Source organism: Gavialis gangeticus, unplaced genomic scaffold (genome assembly GCF_001723915.1).
Source record: "Gavialis gangeticus isolate Ggan-Ray unplaced genomic scaffold, GavGan_comp1, whole genome shotgun sequence".
Taxonomy (NCBI): domain Eukaryota; kingdom Metazoa; phylum Chordata; order Crocodylia; family Gavialidae; genus Gavialis; species Gavialis gangeticus.
Window position 1 is genome coordinate 4,784,660 of NW_017728983.1, and position 10,630 is coordinate 4,795,289.

Sequence of the window (10,630 nt, forward strand, 5' to 3'; positions counted from 1 at the left end):
AGTCTCTCCTCATAGGGCCTGTCCTGCTGCCCTCTCACCAAATGGGTGGCCCTCCTCTGAACTCTCTCCAGGCTGGCCACATCCCTTTTGAAGTGCGGCGCCCAGTACTGGACGCAGTACTCCAACTGCGGCCTGACCAAAGTCGCATAGAGGGGGAGTATCACCTCTCTGGACTGGACCAGCTTCAGATGCACCTTTGGATGCATGACAAGGTATGGCTGACCTTGCTGGCTGTGGTCTGGCATTGGTGGCTCATGTTCATCTTGGAGTCTTAATACATTTGAGAAGTAGTCTGAAATAAATCAGATAAAATTCAGTAATGACCAGTGCAAAGTACTGCACTTAGAATGGACCAATCAAATGCATAAATGTGAATTAGGAAATGAATGATTAGACTACAACTCTACAGAAAAAGGACCTGGAGGTTATAGTGGACCACAAGCTTAATGTGAGTCTACAGTGTGCTACTGTTGCAAAAAAAAAAGGCAATAGCATTTTGGAACATATTAACAGAAGTTTGTACACAAGTCATGGGAAGCAATTCTTCCATTGTGTTCAGCATTGGTGAGGTCTCTCCTGGAGTACTGTACTACACCCAGTTTGGGGCACTGCACTTCAAGAAAAATGTGGACAAATTGGAAAGAGTCATGAGGAGAGCAACAAAGGTTGCCAGAGGTCTAGAAAACATGACTTGCAAGGAAAGGTTGGGAGAACTAGGATTTCTTAGTCCAGGAAAGAGAGGACTAAAGGGGGATTTGATAACAGTTCTGAAATCCAAAAAAGGGTTGATATAAAGAGACAGCAATCAGCTCTTCTTTGTACAAGGTACAGGATGAGAAATAACAATCTTAAATTACAACAAGGGACATTTAGTGTCAGTATTAGGAAGAACTTTCCTACTCTGAGGCTGGTTAAGCGCTGGACCAGAGTACCTAGAGAGATTACAAAGTCTCTGTCATTGTAAGCTTTAAGGGCAAGTTAGCAAACACTTGGCTGGGATGATTTAGACAGGGGCAATCCTCCTTTGGGCACAGGGTTGGACTAAATCACCTCAGAGGCCCTTTCCAGCCCTGTTTTTCTAAGAGTCTGTGATTCAAAGTGAGTCTTGTTTCTCCTGCTTCAAATCTGGGGCAGAGTCAGGGGTCTCTGGAAGTTGATTTGATTCTACTGTTTTCCTGAGAGAACAAAAGTGCACTCAACATCTGGAAAGACTTGTTGTCTAAGCTGCAACTTGCTTAAAAATATGTTTTTAAAAGCAGTATGACTTTCTGATTATATTTATTGATGTGAGAGAGAATTGGCTAAGATCTTTGTCTTGAGGACCAGCACCAGCATGGATCTTTGCATAGGGCTCATCCCCCATGTGACTATCACAGCCATTTTCCATTAGTCAGGTTAGACATGGATTAGATCACCCACCATCACTGCACTCTTCTACCTGCAAGATGGAGATCGGACACCAGAGTGCTTGCAGTCACAAGTCTCTCCATTATTAATTCCCTCAAGGGGTGCAGATAGAGAAGACATTTATTATACTACAGAGTAATTTGCCCTGAATTACACTCCTCAGTAAAGGTACTCTGTAGTACTGATTGGCCACTAGGTAACAGTTTCTAAGTAGCTGGGGGCTGCACCAAGGCAAGCCATTGGTCACCTGGGTTGCATGCCACATGGGTTTTTCTCACCCCTGCACTGCATGCATGGGTGCCACAATCTCACCCAGTCTGGGAGGTTCCCTGCTACATGGCACCATGCAAGCACTCCTGGCTCATTGAACTGTAGTATGCCAGACTGTGAGAGCACAGGGAGGAAGTGGAACCTGGAGGAGGGAGCAGGAGCTCAGAGAAGCATCGCCTGGTGCTGCAGCCTAAGCAATGGGAGAAGGGGTAGCTGGGTGGGCACCCTCAGGGGTCACACATTAACCCTTTTGCAAGCTAACAGCCAGACAGCCCTGCAGTAAGCAACAGGCCAAACTGAAAGTGACAACAATAATAAACACATCCCAGTTCACTTTCTGGAAATCTAAATGTGGAAGGTAGTTTGGGTGAAACAACAGAAGCAACAGAGTGCATAGTTCTCAGGAGAGGAAGGTGTGAGAGCAGCAAAATAAAGACAGTGGGTTTTTTCGTTTCATACAACAAAGCTGACCTCTTTAATGAATTCTTTGCCTCCATATTCCTGAACAGGGACAGAGACATCTCCCACACTAGAATTGCGGACCCAGGGGAGGCACCGCCATGCCTAGGAACAGGGACGACCTAGTTAGGGAACTTTTGGAGGGGCTGGACATGTTTAAATCAGTAGGTCCAGATGCTCTTCACCTGAGGGCACTGAGGGAATTCGCGGTGGTCATAGTGGGACTCTTGGCACAGCTCTATGAGCCCTCGTGGGGCACTGGCCAGGTACCAGAGGACTGGAAAAGGGCCAATGTGGTCCCCATTTACAAGAAGGGGAGAAATGAGGACCCCCGGTAATTATAGGCCAGTCAGTCTTACCTCGGTCCTTGGGAAGACCTTTGAGAAAATTATCGAGCACATCTGCAAGGGCCCAGCAGGGGAGGTAATGCTCAGGGGCAACCAACATGGGTTCATTGAAGGCAGGTCCTGCCTGACTAACCTGGTTTCTTTTTATGATCAGGTCACAAAGTCCCTGGACAAGGATGTTGGGGTGGATGTTGTTTTCCTGGACTTTAAGAAGGCCTTTGACATGGTTTACCACCACATTCTCTTAAAAAAAAACTTGGGGACTATGGCATTGATGCCTACACAGTCAGATGGGTGGTAGATTGGCTGCATGGTTGCACCCAGAGAGTGGTGGTGAATGGGTCGACCTGGAGGGATGTGGGCAGTGGAGTCCCCCAGGGCTCTGTCCTGGGGCCTGCACTGTTCAACATCTTTATCAGTGATCTGGATGTGGGTGTGGAAAGCACACTGTCCAAATTCGCTGACGATACTAAGTTGTGGGGCGAGGTGGGCACACTGGAGGGGAAGGACAGCATCCAGCTAGATCTAGGCAGGTTACAGAGGTGGGCGGAAAGAATAGGATACAGTTCAACACAGACAAGTGCAAGGTGCTGCATCTAGGGATAAGGAACCAGCAACACGCCTATAGGCTGGGGAACTCCCTTCTTGCCAACATGGCAGAAAGGGATCTTGGAGTCATTGTTGAGTCCAGGATGGACATGAGCTGCCAATGCAAGGAAGTGGCCAGTAAGGCTAACTGCACCTTGTCGTGCATCTACAGATGCATCACAAGCAGGTCCAGGGAGGTGATCCTTCCCCTCTATGCGGCATTGGTCAGACCCCAGTTGGAGTACTGCATCCAGTTGTGGGCGCTCCACTTCAAGAGGGATGTGAGGATCCAGAGGAGGGCCACTTGCATGGTCAAGGGGACAACAGGGCAGGCCCTACGAAGAGAGGCTGAAGGGCCTGAACCTATTCAGCCTCCACAAGAGAAGGCTGAGAGGAGATCTGGTGGCCGTTTACAAACTCACCAGGGGGAACCAGCAGGAACTGGGGGGAGGCTCTGTTCCCCTGGGCACCACCAGGGGTTACTAGGAATAATGGCCACAAATTGTTAGAGAGAAGGTTCAGGCTGGACATCGGGAGGCATTATTTTACAGTTAGGGCTGCCAGGCTCTGGAATGGGCTCCCAAGTGAGGTGGTGCTCTCTCCTACCTTGGGAGTCTTCAAGAGGAGGCTGGACAGATATTTTGCTGGAATGATATGACCCCGGCACCCGTTCCTGCCTGGGGCAGGGGGTCGGCCCTGATGATCTGTTTAGGTCCCTTCTGACCCTAAGTACTATGATACTATGATAAATAAGCTGAATTCAACACATGCAGGAAATGAGTAGGCAAAGTGCCTTGGTGGTCACTCAATGAGACAATATGAAAGATACAACCATGAATTATCCTGGGGTGAAGGAAAGCAAGGGAGACCATTCTAGCTGCATTAGGAATTCTTCAATGACCTGAACATCAATAAGGATTCAGACAAAACTAAAGACTCATGTCTAAGGTTCTGCATGATGGAATAGCTTGAGCATATAGGGATAGAACCATATAGGGCTAAGGAGTTTCAATTGGCAGGGAGCCTAGAATGCAAGATGAGAAGGTTCTACAAATACACTAGAAGAACAATGGAGGCAAAGTACTGATCCATTACTTAGTGGAGAAGGAGAGCAAATGACAGGTGCTGCAAAGAAAGCTGAGGTACTCAATGCCTTTTTGCTTAAGGCTTTGCACATATAGGTTAATTGTAACCAGATAATTATCACAATTAATTTAAACAAAAAAATGGAAACACAGGCCACAGCCCAAAAGATCAATTAAAGGATATTTAGATAAATGAGATGTATTAAAGTCAAGCAGTACCTGCTGAAAGGCCCTCTAGAGTACTTAAAGAACTAACCAAACTGTATGCTCTGAACAATTAGTGATTATCTTTGAGAACTCATAGGGGACACAGGCAGTCCCAGAGGACTGGAAAAGGGCAAATGCACTTATGTTTAAGGAGGAAAAATGGAGGACCCGGGGCGTTTATATATCAGTCTACTTGGATTCAGTACCTAGAAATATACTGAAACAAATCATTAAACAATCAATTTCTCAGCACCTAGAGAATATGAAGTGGATAAGAAGCAGCCAACAGGCTTTTGTCAAGAACAGATTGTGTTATCTCAACAAAATTCCTTTCTGTGACATGCTAATTAGACTGGTAGATAAGGGAGAAGCAGTAGATGGGATACATCTTGACCTCAGGAAGGGTTCTGATTACAGGTGCACACATCATTCTCAGAGGCAAATTAGAGACATATATAGTCTAGCTTGAGTGTCAAACTGTTTTGCCCCCTCTCTCCCCAACGCCAACCAGATCCAGACCACATGCTCCTCACAGGCCAGATCTGGACCCACTTCCACTGGTGGAGTGAGCAGTGGTGGGAAGCCACTGGGGTTAATACAGCCCTAAAAAGCATCCCCAATAGGACTTCAGACCCTCAGACTTCAGTAGCAGACCCCAGCCCTGTCACCTCTAAATTCCCAGGCCCTCCAGGAACCCTGAGTGCCAGATGACATGACTCTACAGCAGGGGTGGGCAAAATGGCAGATCCAGCCAGCAGCCAGACTCCATTTCCCAGCAACCCTTGCCCATGAATCTGTGGCCGGTTTCCACTTTGCCCCTGCTCTTCAGACTGCAGCCAGCTTGCAGGGCATATGTTTGACACGCCTAGTCTAGATTAAATCACCAGAAGTAGAGTGCAGAACCGCAGTCAAAATCAGTTGAGTCCTGGGTCCAATACTCTCAGTAACAACTTTAGAGGGTGAAATAGAGAGCATGTTTATAAACCTGGCAGAAGACTCTAAGTTCAGAGGGCTTGCAAGCACTTTTGAGGACAGGATCAGAATTCTAGACGACTGTGAGAAATTGGACAAGTGTTCTGAAAACCACAGTGTGACATTCAGTGGAGACAAAGGCAAAGCTCTGCCTAAAGGAAGGAGATATCAAATGCACAAGTACCTGGTGGGGACAACTGGTTTAAGAATCAGGGGTTATATGTGACCACAAACTAAATCTGGATCAACAGTGTCATGATGTTGCAAAAAAACAACTGTTCTGGGATGTCTTATCCAGCATATCACATATAAAACAAGCAAGGTAATTATTCTGCTCTACTTGTCATTGGTGAGGCCTTAACTGAAGGACTGTGTCCAGTTTTAGACATACCACTTTAGGGAAGATGGAGATAAAAAGGAGAAATGCAAGAGGGGAATAAGGGGCTTGGAAAGCAGAATCTACAAGGAAACTGGGTTGGCTTAATCTAGAAATGAGAGGATGGACAGGGAACAAGGTAACAGTCCTCAATTATGCAAAAGACTGTTAGAAAGAAGACAGAGATCAATTGTTTCTGGTGGCCACTTAGGGGTAGGACAAAATAAGTTAGTTCAATTTGCATCAAAGATGATGATGTTTTTAAAAAGCTTTCTAACTATAAGGATAGTTCAGCACTAGCACAGGCCACTCAGGGAGGCTGAGAAATCCCCATCATTGCTGAGTTTTAGAAACAGCTTACACAAATTAATACGATGATGCACAGCATCTACATTTTAAAATCACTAGCTCGATTTCCACAGTCTTAGACTCCAGAGGGCAGTATTTTATTATTTAAGATAAGGGATAGGAGGTGGGACTTCCTGCACCTACAGGGAGCCCTGTAGCATGTTCTCATGACTAACAAACCAGAGAAGCAAGAAGAAATTTACAACCCTTCTCTGTTGCAGTCTGTGAGGGTTTAAAAAACATCAACAATCAACTGCATTCTGGTCTGAAAGATTGCCTGATTCTGCAACACAGCACTTGTAGATACCTAGTGCACCATTACCTGGTCACAAAGAATGAATGTGCCAAACCATTTACTCCTTTTTATTAGTGTCAAACCATGCTACCAAGTCCAGGCATCCCTCCAACACTTCCACAAGAATGCAACAGAAATTCTAAAATCCAGATCTTTCCTAGTATTGAGCTTTGTGTTTGCCTGGCTCTTCACCTATTAACTGCACCCTTCAGAAAATAAGAACAAGGAAAGGAAAGGAAACTGGAGCTCCTGCCTGCACCAGCATATACAAGTTCTATTAGAAGTGGTTTCATTCAACACAGTCAAATCAACATTGTAAAATATGTTATATTCAGTAACACCTTTTATGTTAATATTATCATATTTAATAGGGCCTCTGTCAGAAATCATTTGTTTGTAGTGCAGAGAAAGGATTTTCAAGCCTTGCAGCCTTGCTGAGTTTGACCTCCTAGTATTTGTCACTTTGAGATAGCCATCTTTTCCATTAACACTGAGTGACACATCTGCCTGTGCTAACAACATACAGTGTTTTCTATTTAGGTGCATAACAGAGAAGTACATAATTTGCTGAACTGCACAATACAAATGGGCCCAGGTTTGTATTGTGCACATGGTAACAAACAACAGTTTTCTGCATATCCATTAAGTGCACAAACCTCTAAAACAGGTCACATTTTTCAGCAGCACTATCTCCTTTATCTAATTGCACTCTTTAACTGCATAAGTTGGGAAACTGACTAGAGGTTGTCAATTTCAAGATTTTGAAAGCAGGCCTGAAGAGGCAGTTTTCAGGCTGCTATTAGAGACATAATGCTCTGAGAAACCAGGTAAGGACCCTTAATGAAGTGTAAAAGGTTCAGAGCAGGCTGTTGCTGTAGCTGACCAGAAGCATTTTTGCACTGAGACTGGGTAAGTACATGCTCTGAGTAAGGACACAGCCTTTTTTCAGGGTGCAGACAGAAGTGACAATTTTTCGTCCAATCTGGCCACAGAAAACAGTCTATAGCTGTGACCAAACACAAGTGTATAGCTGCAAACAACTTAAAAAATGGTCAATTTGGTGAAAATATGACCCTTCATTGAATGAGATATCAGATGGAGACGTTTCAAATCAGCATCTTCTGTAATGTGCGCCTGCAAGCTTCCACCCTGTTGCTGTTTTCAGAAAGGGAGCAGAAGGAGTTCAATCTGGGTTTTTTCAGCCCCCTGCCAGAGGGCACAGCAGGAGTATTGAAGCCCCCCTCCCCCCCACCCCCCGGAGTTGGGGAGGCTCCAATTCACCCACCCCACCCTTCAGCACTGGCTCAGGAGCCCCAAGAATGAGCTTCCTCCACTGCCTTCCCCCTCCATCCTGAAAACGGAGAAAGCTGTGGCCATTGCTATGGGAACCTGGCTACAGGTTCCCAGCCCACAGCTAGATTCCCCTCCCTTCTGGAACCAAGGGTGAACTTCTGTTTGGTTTGGGGTAATGTTGTAACTCAGAAAGCTTTGAAGAAAACTTTCTGAGTTACAGCTGGGAGCTGCACTTCTGGCTGCACCCTCAGTTCTGGGGCTATGCACTTAAACAGAGTAGCTGTATCAGGGTCAGTGTTCACTTTGTTCCTGAGGTTGCACAGCCCCATTCCCAATTATATGCAATCATATTTTCCTAGCCAGTGTTAAATAAAGAGCTTGGCAGTAACTCACAAGGAGCACATGTACTTACAACACTTTCCAAGAGTACATAGGAATCATCTGTCCTGTATGAACCTCTGTGTTGTCTTTCAAAAGGCTGATATGAATAGACTATCTCAACACATAGGCTAAAAGGCAGCCCTGATACCTTTCAGTGCAGAGAGGACAGCATATGAGATATACAGTATCATCATACTCACTGAGGCTGAAATTCACACAAGGTCAGCATCTCACTGAAGTCTTATGCTGATAATTTAAATAGGATATTAATGGGTTTTCGCTACATAAATAGGACATGCCTTAACATTTTGCAGGGGTGACGTTCACAGGACTTCTGTGCCAAAATACAGGTACCAAAGCCCAGTGAAGTCAATAAAAAGACTCCTAGGATAAAACCTATTGCAGCTGATAGGCACCTAAGTATGATCTTATTCCATCTTGCTCCAGTTCCTGAAAGATGGTTAATATAAAAGGTGGGTGGATCCTCCTCACTGCTTGGGACATGTTACAAAAGTAGATACAATGAAGTTTCCTCAAGAACTCAAACAGCATGGAATAGGATCACACTTAGACATCTAAGGGGTGGATAGGATCTGGTCCCTACTAGCTATACAGAATCAGACCCTAGAGTTCTATTCTGTATTGTCCAGCCAGTCCTCCACATTCCCCGCTAAACCTGTGGCTGTATTTAAATGTTTATTCTTCCCCATGTGAATTAAGTAACAAACACACCTCATTTTCCAAAACTTCCTCTAAAGATCTTAGAGACATTGACTTTGCACCCATGTTTGAGGAGAAAAACTGCCCTGCTTCGTCTCAGCATTCAAACCAGTGCTCTAGTTTTCAGAACAGCTTTGCAGCTTTCATTTTTAAATATACAAGGATGCTGAAGTTCTCTGTGAGGCATTTGAAACAACTAATCAACCCCTATGAATGTAACTTCTCAACCTTGATAATGGTCCCTTGAAGAAACAGAAACATGACCACATTAAAAGCTGCAATCCTGTGGTATACACGATGTTCAGTGCTAGAGAGGGAGAGGGAAAGAAAACCACTGAAAAACAGCACAAGAACCTTCGAGGTAAAAGTCAGTCAAGACACAGGCCACTGAGGTTAGCCAGCTGCAAAAGGCCTTGCTGATTATAGCTTATATCCATGAGGCCCAGCATTGCACCACTATTCAGAAAACTGCCTTACTTGAAGCCAAAGGTTCCTGAGGTAACACAGGAGCCAGAATGCAGAGGCATGTTCAGGTTGTATGACCTTGAGGTATAGGCCCCATTGACTCATGCACACACGTGCGCACACAAACATAAAGAGCCTGTCCATATATGAGGCCTGCTGCAGGAGTTGTTCACATTAAAGGGATTTGCATCCACCAACTAGACTGTATCTGTCACTTTAATGCAGGGTGGGCAACCTTTTTGTGATGGTGGGCTGGAATGACCTGGGTCATTTCTAGGGTACTTCTCTCTGCCTGCCACCACCAAAGCCTAGATCCAGTGGCTCAGTGAGCTGTAGGTTGTCATCCCCTGCTTTTACATGTCCTATTAAACCCTGTTTGGAAGCATCTTTCTGAGATGCAGGATGCGTTTACCCACAGAAAAGGAGGGTGGAGGTGCAGCCCAACACAATAACCAGGATGTCCCACTGATGTCCCACACTGCTCTGCTTGCTACCAAGGCTGCCTCTCTACAGATGCGTGTGCTGTTCCTGTAGTGCTGGGGTCATGCACACTGGAGGTCACCTCACTGGCATGCAACCAGGTGCTGCCCTGTGCAATTCCAGCTTCTGTGGAGTTCACCTACCTGTTATACTCCAACTGTGCCTTGTTCTTCAGCAGGGTCCCAAGCTGAGGTCCTGGACTTCACTGCCCTCTGGGCAGAGGAGCATGTCCAAGTCCACATGAATTCCAGTTGCAGCACAAGCAGCTCTCTGACCAAATGAAGAAGAAGGGTATGACCAGGGCCCAAGTCAGAAGTGCTTGAGGGAAAGAAGGGCTATAAGAAAGTGAAGAACATTAGTGAGATGTCTCGGACAGCTGTCTGCAGCATTTTGAAGAAGCTGAAATGCATGGTTGCAAAGGATTCCACCACCCAGACAGTTCATTTTTCTGGCCTTGAGCCACAGATGTTGACCAAAATGCATGTCAGTAGGAGTCACCATGAAATCGTGGAGCTCGTCAACCCAGTAAACCAGTCATTGGCCCCAGAGACCCAGAAACCTACCAAACCACAGCTGGGAAAATTTCCAACCACAGATGGAAGAGACCACTTCCATAAGGAATCCTATTATATAGTATATTACAACTTAGAGACCAGACAGATAGCACATTTACACTGGTGCAATCATCCTTTACACTAGTATAAAAAAAGGAGCTGACAAACAACTTATAGCCTTGTAGTACTCTAACTTATTCAAACCCTGTGTTGAATGACCTCAGAAAAAATAGGCATTAAAAATACACCAGGGTAAATTACACTAGTGTACATATTGTGTGTCCACAACTTATCTCAGGGTAGAGTTGTCTGCTCAAGGCAAAGTCTATTACCTGCTCCCCACCATCTAGTAGTGAGATGCCATAGTAAGCATTTAGCTTACC